Genomic DNA, 11,642 nt, shown 5'->3' on the forward strand with positions numbered 1-11,642 from the left:
AGGCCAAAGTAATTAAATTCTTTGTTTTGCGTCCCCACCCGCGTAGGTTTTTAAGGTTTTCATGAAAAACACACACAATGTATTTGAATAGGAAATTTTAGGACATGACCGCTCAGCTTTTCTGAACTAAAATTTTGTTACAATGTTTTTAATGGCTGCAATCAAATTACATTGTGTTAGTTTTCTTGTGTGTGTTTTTCAGCCGCTTAGCCGCGTACCTTTTCCATTTAGAGTGGACGCAAAACAAAGAATTTAATTACTTTGGCCTTATTAAGCCTGGCTAAAATGCTACCTTTACTAATTCACATCTGCAAACAGTCAAAAGAATTCCAATCTTCATTTCCCTGCGATGAAAAAAAGATGTATGAATTGTTAATCTGCCACAATCCTAAAGCAATGATTCAAAAATCTGACATACAATATGATTAATAATTGATGCTGGTAAAGAAGCCCTAGAAACAGATAGAGATAGAGATAGACACATTCAGAACAGTGAATAAATTCTTTTTCAGCTTGCAGCAGAAAATTACAAGCTGGAAACTATTTTGAAGTTTTAGCAAAGTGAGAATTACACAAAAAGTGATTGCTGCATACATTGTTTCATAGAGTACTGTCATACATTATTGCAGTAGATATGACAGGTAGGATGGAGGAAGAGATCTTTATCAAACCCAGTTATCATTGGTCAGGGAATTCTCAGCCATGGAGTGTCACCAGTCAGCACATTCATGTTTGATCATTAGAAAAAAGTTTACATAACTTTGTAAAAATTTATGTCCCAGCCACATCTCATAGTGCCAAATCCATCGACACAAAGATGTACTGCTGACTATGCTGCCAGACATAAAATCAAAGAGTGTCTGGCTATCAGACATATGTTACTCTACAAGAGCAATAATGATCTATACAGTCAGGAATCTTATTCCTTCTTGTTGTATAGAAACCAAGGTCAGATTGAATGTATTACCTGAGCATTTTACAGTATAGCTAATCTTTTCATTGTTCTACAATGTAATTGGTTTTCAATGATCTTTGATCAAACAATAGGGGAACTGTGATCATCGAACTCTCTGTTACCCAGAAAGCTTGTCCCCACCAAAGGACATTTCAATGTCCAACCACTGTAGAGGCTCGGTGCATGTTTAACTATTGCCCTACTACACTGCCATTGCTAATTTTACCCCAGCCCTGGGGAAATATAGAGTCAGTTTGAATTACGTGACATGATCTAATAGTAATATCAGAGGGTTATCATCTGTCACTCTGGGGATTAATTTGAGATTAATTGATTCATTGAGTCAGAATATGATTCTGTCTGACATCTCCATTGTTATCACAATTTATGAATAGAGGAAAAATTATAAATATCTCTCAAATTTAATGATTGCCCATCTGTGATGTATTAAAAACATGGCTCAGCATATCCTTACTTGCATGAAGTATCTCTTTATTGCATTATGGGTAATTTCTGTCATGTAGATTGTGACAGATTGGCCTGCAGTGGTTTTTAGAGTACCAGACAGCTGCAGTGCATTCTGGGTACAGTTCAACATTGAAGCGCAGGAAACACATCAGTCATTCACCACACATGTGACGACTCATCTTCACAAATTGTCATCAGTAAAGGCAGATGATAATGCAGATGATATTAACTCTTAACTATAATGAGGTTATTGAATCAAATATGATTGAATTCTTTAGTGTTATAAATGATGTTGGTGGGCCATGACAATTCATCTACCTTCAACTCATTGGGCTCAGGTTCCCGCCAATTTTGCACTTGATAAGCTGCAATCAGGTAAAACGTCACCAAGTCTGAGCCATCTATCCAAAATGTCACACAGAATGATAATAAAGTAAAGTTAGAATTCAGTTGCAATGCTTCTTTTCCATAATAAAATGTCAGTTTTTGAATTCCTTTGTTCAGTGATGAATCTAAGGCATGGCATTGCAGGTTCCCCCCCCCCCCCCCCCCCTCATTCCCTCATTCTTCAATTCATAGATTTGGCTGGAACCCCTTCCATTCTTGCATGTGATATGACATCAAATTTTTGATATTCTTAATTGCTTTTAGCAAACTGAGTGTATGCAAATTTACAAAAATTGATATCAAATAAATACTACAGACTGCAATATCATGTTTCTATCAAAACAATAATTTCAATCGCTTGTATAGAACATGAGTGATACATTTCACTCAGTAAGCACTGCATGTATATGTTAGGAAAATTACCAATCTGAAATTGCAGACAGCACAAAGTAAATGTATGCAAGAGAGAAGATGAGTTCAATTTCCAGTAACCTTGCATTGAAATAAAGACTGTAGACTTGTCAAAGCATACATTAAAATTCAAATCATTACATTCCCCACACTGTAAAGTTTCCAAAACTTGTCATTTAGCAACATAGTCACACTTCACACTCTGCCCCAGGAATTTTTGAAAGGGAAAGGGAAAGGGATATAGATGACACTGTCCATAGACTTTTTATTAGTGTTTCACTATATCACAAACATATTTAATTATAGTAACCTTGAACACTAAATTGTATCACTTCATTTGAAAAGGAAATATTTCTTCTTTTATCATTGCATATTAATTAATTTTTTTAGTGATTAATGAAATTCAGTTTGACCTCAATCAAAATTGTTCTCAATGAATTTTCTGTGTCCAATTGATGTAAATTGCTCCTCATTTAATGCAACATGATACCGGTACTCACAAAATTGATACTATCAAGTCACTATACACCAATTATAAGTCTGTTTTTCCATTGTCTGTTCTGTATTTCAATACACTTGCAGGTGACTATCACAACATCCATTTTACAGAAACCGCCATGAGTTAAATGTTTTTTACAAGTGCATTAGAAATTTTTGTCAACAGGAAATGTAATAATCGAAACCAGGGGGGTTTCAATGTCAATGGGATTATCTGTATGACAAATGAAACCAAACGATCGGCCTCTTGTTTGTTTCATTCAATGATTCATTCGAAAGGAAATTTAATTTGATTTTTTCACAGGCAATGCTGATTGCTGAATTGTTTCAATTATATGAAACTCTCAAGTTCAAGTGTTTCGCTAAATATTCCTATTGTCAAACTAATGGATTTTATGAAGTCTTTTCTATTAGTTAAAAACTGATGTATTTTGTGTCTGCATCAAAGAAATGTAAATGTCTTAAAAACAAAAAAGGCCAGTTTAAGATGCATTAACTGCCTTGTTGCCACAACAAAAGCAAATGTTTTGAATTCAATTTGATTCAATTATTGTGACTAAATAGGGCTGTATCTGAAGCAAATACTGGTTAAAAAATTTTTCCGTTGATGAATTTTAGGATTGCAAGTTTTTTTGCATTATTTATTTGGAAAGGGTTCAATATGATGGAAAACAATCGTTTGCTTGGCACAAGTCAGCTTTGTGTCAAAGGTCACAATGCAATTCAGCCGCCAGACCAATGCCACATTCTAAAGTAGCTACTTGTCTGGACCGAGTGGAGTGATGAAATGGTACTTAGCGCGTTGCTAGGTTACAGTTAGAATGGCTGGAATGTGTAGTTCAACTGTTCAGTCATTGTCAAGTTCCTCTGTCATGTGTTTTGTTTGAAAAGAATGGAAAAAGCCGAGCGTTGAAAACATTGCTGGCTTTTGTGAATCATGATATTTGAAGGGGAAAAAATGTGTGTAAGAAAGTGGGCGCCAGCAAATCTCAATCTCAGAATTTTTTTTATCTTTGTTGGAATCAGTGACTTTAACACATTGGGTGCCAAAGTCATTTTTTGTTGTGTTCAAATAAAATATTACACAGACAATTTTTTTCAGTTTCAGACAATTTTTTCAGATTGCCCCCCCCCCCAAAAAAATCTGTAGCAAATAAAGTTATCCCCATTTGATCCAAAATTATCAACAAAAATTGCAAGAAGATTTGTAAAAACTGGAAAACTGATACACAGAAATTTCAGTGGGAAAAATTACAGCTTTCAAAGGGTTATTAAACCTACAGCGTGTAAGATAGAAGATGAATGCTGATAGGTAAGAGAGCTTTATTTTGGTCATGTGATGGTTCCAGTGACATTGCAGTAAATCATTGAATGAATTGGTGAACATAATTTGTATATTTGTGAAGTAAACTTGGAGATTACAGTATTCCTTTATTGAATGATTTAGTCATGTATGATTGGAGTACTGCGATATCTGTGACTGAGCATGACACACAACTGAATTTTTCAGTCTACAGGACTTTAAAAAGATCTAAACATTAAACTTTTGCTAACAAACCTTTCAAAATGACAATACAGCAAAGAATGGAGTTGAAATTTGCGTTACAAATTATACAAACAATTTTTTTTTCATGAAATGTTGAAGTGATTCCTAATTCATAAAGCTAAAAGATACCAGAGCACATCCTCCTTGTAGCGGAAATCAGTAAATTAGAGTATCTTAAATGATGAATAAATAAAAACATGATTTTTGTACTACATCATACTGTGGGCTCTGTATTCTTAAGTCTTGCCGTGCTTTTTATACGAAATAAACATTACATTAAGGTAGAACATGCCTCAGAAAAAGACTGGACTCTCAAACTGGTACAGTTCTCTTTCTGATCTACAACTTGTGGGGGCTCCTTTTAAGGCTCTTGGATGAAGAAAAAAATTACAGTCTTAGTTTTACGAAATTCAAAATTTCATTTTCCCCTGTATGATTTACACAGGGATGGCAGCCATTTTGAATTTCAAATATTAAAAACGTTAGGTAATTTGTTTCCCTTGCACCAAAATTTGCACAGTGACCCCTGATCTTTATTCTGTGGGAAGAGAATGGTTGACAGTTTCATTGAGGAAAGGAAAGTTTGAGCAAAAGTAGTCTTTCACTTTTGAGGCGCATACTATGAGGCACAATAATTTGAAATGTGGCATTGAGACTGAGTCACTGTTGCCAAGATTTGATATCCAGTTGTACAGTGGCAGCCAGCAATTAAAAATACCAGTGCGAGGTTTGTTCATCTATGCGATGATGTCCATATTGTATGCGTATTGTTCATTCAGTTTCTGGACAAAGTCTTCAACTCAATTGTCGTTAGATTAGTATCAGCATGACTGGAGACACTAACCACTTCAACGTTTATTGTGTGAAAGATTGCAAACACTGTTCAGGCACCAGACTGTCTAATAAAAAACTTTGAGAAAATGAACAAGCCTATCTCCCGGTATGCCCTCATACATACAGCTTTAAAGAAGGGTTTTATTATTTTCAGTGTGTCTCCTTGAATTTTTGTTTAAATGCAATTATTTTAATTTGATTCTGATGGACAAAGTAGGATGCACCGGTTTTACAAAAAACAGCCACTAGAAAAAAGAACAAAAAATGTTGTTTTTGACTTTTAAGACTGAAACATGATTTGGACCTAAAGATACTCTGTGCTTGGAATGTACGTCTGTTTCAAAAGAATTACCAGCATCATGTGGACATGTAATGGAACATGTCTGTGTATTTTCAATTGTGATAAGGTGTGTTTCGTTTATACATTCACTGTAAGTCTGCCCAACAGACATAACACACAAACCTGAATTGAGAAAAGATGTACAATACCTGCATGTGAAATGCAATGATTGAGTCTGTCTTGATAAAAGGCATATATTATTTAGAGTTGGATAAAATATTAACTGTCATATGAGAATCAACCATGAAATAGATTCTTCAAGCATCTACCGTTCAAAAATGTTGAAGCGATCATGCCAAATAAAATATTGATACTTCATATCGCTGATTGTATTTATCCACAGGGTATCCAAAATCAGTGTTGTCAATAATGACCATACTCAAATACACCATTGGTGAATTCTCTAACAGCTGAGCCTCAAGCACAGTTCATGAGAAATAAAAACACTGCCAACAATGCTCAGCAAATTCTTGTTTGGTAGAGGTAACATAACCTGTACACCCCTCTTTGTCCAGCATGTAGGCAGCCCAAACACAACTTCTATCGTTCTTTGGGTAGGTCAGTCCATTCATTACTGGGGTTGGAGTAGTTGAAGTAGCACTTTGTTTTGTGTGTGTAGTCCCTGCAAAGGAGCTGATGTCTCCAATACAAATCGGTTGAACTATCCTTTGACTTTTCATTTGCAAAGAATTCTGTCATCATTGATAGAAAAAGAAACTACTTCAATGTTTTTCTCATGAGGTCGCATTTCAAAAACTAGTTACCCCCTGCTTTCAATCGGAAATGGAACTTCTTGGGATGGAATGAAGTTGGGAACACTCATTCTCTGTTTTTTCAATACAGTTGAGTGGTAGTTGCTATTTTTACTACGATTAGAGAGAGCAAGCAGAGGTTAAAGCGCTGTTGATATATTCTTGACAAACTACTCCTACTGCAGCAAGACAGGGAATAAGGAATTTTATAATAGTGGCAGAGGTTGCATTCCGTTTACAATTTTTTTTGTATTTTTGAGAGGGTGCAATTTCCTTTCGATGCGGACGGACGCCTGCTCACACATATAAAAGAAAGGTTTGGAATTCTTGAATTCCACATCACAGTGTCTCGTTTTGGAAGATCGCTTGACCCAGCCATCCAGATCACAGCATGCAGCATATAGACAAGAACAAACAATATGCATTGAACACGATACAAAACCTGGGAATGTGTTCTTGTTTCATGTTTTGAAGTGAAAATTGTCTTTAATTTCACTTCTTTACAGGAAAAAATCAAAGAAGACACTGGAAATGTGCATCATTTATGCAATGTCTTTTTGTTTCTTTTGTTTGTTTGTTTGTTTTATGGCGAGTTGTAATGGTTGCACGCTCTATCAGATTCTCTTCATCATACTCTGGTCAGTATTGCTACTTATTGACCTAGGCCATCACCTAGGCCGATCATTCCATTCACCGTCTGATGAAATCACTGATAATTGGTCAGCGTAGCCGGCAGAATGGTTCTCTTATTGTTCCCATTAATAAGCGTTAACTGGTTTCTCTTCGCATAATCGTTTTCCAATTATCACATGCATTTTGTCTTCATATTAAATGTAGACGTGTAGTAACAGGCCGAAACGTGCCCGCCCTTCCGTCAATATCCCAAATCAAAAATCGTTTACTATCAGATCGTGTACACCTTCCCCAGCACCGGAGGTCTCGCGTTTGTCTGTCGGCCGAGGCGTTCTGTTCAGGCCCTCGGGGCAGCACTGTAATTTAAAAGTACAAAGTTGAGCCGTTTCGTTCGAATTTGGGGATATCGTATGCACAGTTCATGTCCCAACCATGCTAACCATGGCCACTCTGTCAGGTGACCGTGACCCAACAACACGTCTGTACGTTGGCGCGTCGATACGTCAAATTTTACCTTTCAGAGTTTCAGAAAGTTCAATGACCGTAACATCCTGAGCTGCTTGGCTGGAGCAGTTTGTATGGGCGCTCTCGGTGCTCTCGGGAACTGCCAATTTGCCATTTTTCCTGTATTTTCAGCAATCGCCCATTTCACGCTAGAAAAAGAGGTGTTTATCAACAGTTCGGTCAATGTCCTCATAACTCATGTTTTCGTATCGTCCATTTCCCCAGCTAGTTGATAAACGTCATATTGGACTTCGACAGCATTATGTTGACGTTGGCGATAGCTCAGTTCCCTTTGCTTGCTTTGTCGCAGATTTTGCGCCGATTGAAACCCATTAGTCATACATCATTATCTCTGCGCCGGGGAAACTGGAAAAAATATTGAAACAATGTTGCGTTAACCTTGTAACCAGCAAATCAAACAAGCGGGTATAGATGTGTAGGACTTGAATTGGGTTGGCCTGGATCATTAATAAGTTGGCACAAATAACTCCGCCCACTAATATCAACTCTAACGCTGATTGGATAGGAGTTGGAACGATTGTCAGGGATAATGTTTTATTCATGAGGCAGAGGTAGGCGGCTTTTTCGTCTCAGCTCAGTGAGTCAGTATCGCTGGCCTTTGACTGCGAGCGACTGGGTATTTTCAATACTTGGCGTTTGAAGTGTGCGTTGTATCGTGAATAGGTTTGTGTACACAGTAGGGTTTTCCTGTAAAGTAGTAGCTGTTCCGACAGAAGCGTCGGTTCCGGAGAGAATCAAATATATCGGGATCGTCTGTTCTTACGGGGAAAAAAAACACTAGGAACTGTTCAGTGGTGATTTCATAGTCGGGAATGAACCAGTGAATTGGTCGCCTGATATTGAATTTTATCTGATGTTGCGAGGGAGATACCAGACTACGCTTGAACGCTGCTGAACACCGTGGCTGGCATGAAGCCACACAGAGCGGTCGCGTGATACCATCGAAGTGCTGAAGAGATATTCCCACCGACCGGGGGAAAGATCGTCATAATTTTTGTAAGTACGGAAACTGTTGCTGACATTTTTAAGTGGGTTGCGGATAAGGCAGTCCTTGACTAGGCGTAAAGTGTCCTTAATTGCTCCGTGTGACTTCTTAACATCCACAGATGAAAGAAATGTTTTAAATGGTAACCTGTGATCTCAAATGTGTGAAGGTGGTTCTTGTTTTTGTGTAAAAGTTTTCGCAAGTTGGTGACTAAAACTATAAAGGTTTTATCTGAAACGGTAATTGCAACTCGCGATGGATTGTGAATAACGTGGAGATCGATTGTTTTGTTAAACTCAGATTGATAAAACTGTGATATAGTATAAACGTTGATATTGAAGTATACAAAACTAGCTAGCATGCTACTGCCTGTCCATGTCCATAGGTAACAAGGGCTGCGATAACGCGGCTAAATATTTCGGATAAAACCGTGTGTCGAACTGTATAAACATGTCGACCGAGATTTGTTTATTTTGATCAAAACGTTGATTTTTATCGGCTATTGTCCGTTGTCGGGCGCTACGATTGCCAGTCGGCGCGCAATAAACTGGCACGAAGGCCCGTGGATTGTCTGCTAGCAGTGAGCTGTGTTATACGACCTGGTAATTGTGAGGGACAGTGTCAACACGTGTAGCTCAGTAAATATTCTAGTTCATTACAAGCCCGACTTGAGGAATTTCAATTGTGTCTTCAAGTTTGCTATGAAGTCTTATATTGTCTAATGATGTGATCGATATCCTCCTTGTTTCTCAACGGACTTGGAATTTCCGTCCAGCATTCCATCCACGCCCATTTCGGCCCTTACTCACCGCTTGACGTTGCAATATTGTCCAGAATGAATCTGCTTTTCCCAGTTTCTGACTCAAGCGCGGAACGATTCCTCAATAAAACGTCGGCAGCCCAAGATCAACAGCGAGACGTCGAATTTATTTGGCTTTGGCATTTTGCTCGCGTTTATTTACGCTACCGCGTTGAAGAGGGTAACCCAATATTGAGCTGCCCGTAATACCATTATATAGCCATGAATGCGTTGGGCAGGTTTCGCTTTATTGGCAAGTGTCAGTGTTTTTTACACAGTGCTGCGTTCAATACGTCAAGTGCCCATCACGGCAAATATGAAGATTTTGAAGTGCGCACGGTGGGGAAAAGGGGAAACCCTAGATCAAGTGCGCGAGTGCAGGGTTTCTGCTCGTGAAGACCAAGCGGTGAACAATCAGCGCAAAATCACTGGCAACTCCGATATTGTATCGGACTTAGACGCTTAAGTCCATGATACCGTATCTAGAGTTTATAGTTCCGAAGTCTGTCGGCCCTGAAGGCGTTTCATAGGCCCCTGCATCCCCCTGAGGTACAAGGCTTGCCCGATGGAGGTCGACTGTACCACCCCGGAACATGAGCCCTGTACGCTCCCCATTTGGCTGAAAGGCGCTCTTACAGTACTTTGCTATTCTACAAATCACACACTGTGTTCTTTTCATCGCAGTTTCTCCGTATTACAAAATAAAACTTTAGCATTAGCATTACAATATATAGATGTCTGAAGTGGTTAAGTAGTTTGGTTGTTAAAAGACAATAGCCAGTTCCATGAGTGCGATTTAGCACCTCACAGAACTGCTAGTTGGGTTACTTTTGAAGTACAATGTGATTCGAAGTAACAATAAACTGTGCAATTATACAAAATGGCTGTCACAAGTCCTAACTTCATCAAGAATTTCACTGTCACTTAATATTTCTTTTGCTCAACAGATAATACATTCGTCATATCTTAAATGTAAAATCAACTCACAACTTTTAAAACGTTCTGTAATATCTGTAGGACCGACTTGCATTTGCCTCATATGGTTAAACAAATATAGTCAGGCACCTGTAATATTTGTATTTGCTGGTCAACATTTTGCAAAATCCCAACCAGTACATTAATGTCAAAAGTCATATGTGCATCTAGCAATTGTTACTTATTTTTAATTTGGTAGGATTTATTTTTAATATTTTCTTTAAAGCTTATAGTATTTGAATTATAGTGACAACTGACAATACAGATTCATTCTAGCTGGAGTTCAGTTATAGTTACAATTTGCTAGTTTTTTACAAGGAACCACCGGTTGCAAGCACAGACAAGCTACACATATCTCATTTTGACAATAAAGTTTAAGGTTTGCAGAACTCAGAAGCATCTTTCATGTTCCCTGGCTTCCATATTTGGAAGTTATCCACTTCTATTCTGAAACTATCAAATTGAGTTTTATAATCTGCGGAGGCTGTACCACGGAAGTGGATAATTTATGTGCGAAAATTAAACAAGTTGTTTGAACAGTTCAGGTTGGATGTAGGAGTGTGGAGTATGCCGTGTAAGAGGATATGTGAGATCAATGGTCCTACATACCAACTTAGACAAATTAATGAAATCTATATTCTGAGTCATTTGTACGCACTATTGACAGTCCCAAGTGTGTGTTTTCTTACTTTTCAAATCTCATTCCTATTGTCGTCGCTTTGTTCACTTGTTAGCCGAACTGAATGTTACATGCGTGGGCAGCGTGTCGCAATGGCTTTGACTTCCGTCTTTCGGAGCATGTCAAGGCGGCAGTGGGAATATCAAGGCGGCAACCGCTGGTTGAAAGCCCTGGCTTTTGGGACTAGCAGTCTCGTCATGCTACCAAAATAGCTCACTGTAACAATCAATACATTTTTCCATTGCTTGGTCAAAAGTCTGGTCACAGTCCGTGGGTTGCCGCATTGTTCACAGCAACATTCCAATGCAGACAGGGTTTCTTATACACTCTGTAAGCTCCAATCTAGCTCACTAAAAAACCCGGGATGACTTTGTTCTCATGAAGATGGCAAAACAATTTAAATATCCCAATTGAGCCCCTGGTCCCTCTGTGTCTCACAGTTTCTGTAACAAAAACCTACCCCTCTTCAGAGACGTGTCAAACTCGTTCAAACTCATTCTGTCCGATGAAGAGACAAAAGCTCTTTGACCGGGGTTCTATTCATGGCTATGAAGTGACACTCTTTTCCTAAACAGTGTTCTTTTGTCTCAAGTAGACCCAGCATCTTAGAAGAATCAAACAAATATTTACATTTCAATATGAAGTGTGGCAACAGACACTAGCATTATGGAAATTGTTCAGGCGATTGTTTAAAACTAAATAAAATCAAATTATATCGGTGTGGCGTAATTTCATAATCTGTGAACAAGGAGCACACGAGGTATTTGATCTTTTTTGACAAGTTTTTTTGAGCGGACTAATGAGAGGGTATTTTCAATGCTTGATTAGTTTCCAAAAGCCAGAATCAGTGTCGGT

General features: G+C 38.2%; 1 protein-coding gene across 2 annotated transcripts in view; it reads left to right on the forward strand.

Annotated features, from left to right (window-relative positions):
* LOC139137121 (ankyrin repeat and BTB/POZ domain-containing protein 2-like) overlaps positions 1 to 11,642 on the forward strand; it is an 81,711-nt gene that overhangs the window by 30,729 nt on the left and 39,340 nt on the right. The window contains exon 1 of one of the 2 annotated variants that reach the window (XM_070705084.1): positions 7,908 to 8,345. The exons of the other annotated variant lie outside the window; for it this stretch is intronic. The gene's annotated coding sequence lies outside the window, so the exon portion shown is untranslated. Of the gene's footprint in view, positions 1 to 7,907; positions 8,346 to 11,642 lie in introns of those variants that run through there. 2 annotated transcript variants of the gene reach the window in all.

Source organism: Ptychodera flava, chromosome 1, assembly GCF_041260155.1.
Source record: "Ptychodera flava strain L36383 chromosome 1, AS_Pfla_20210202, whole genome shotgun sequence".
NCBI lineage: Eukaryota > Metazoa > Hemichordata > Enteropneusta > Ptychoderidae > Ptychodera > Ptychodera flava.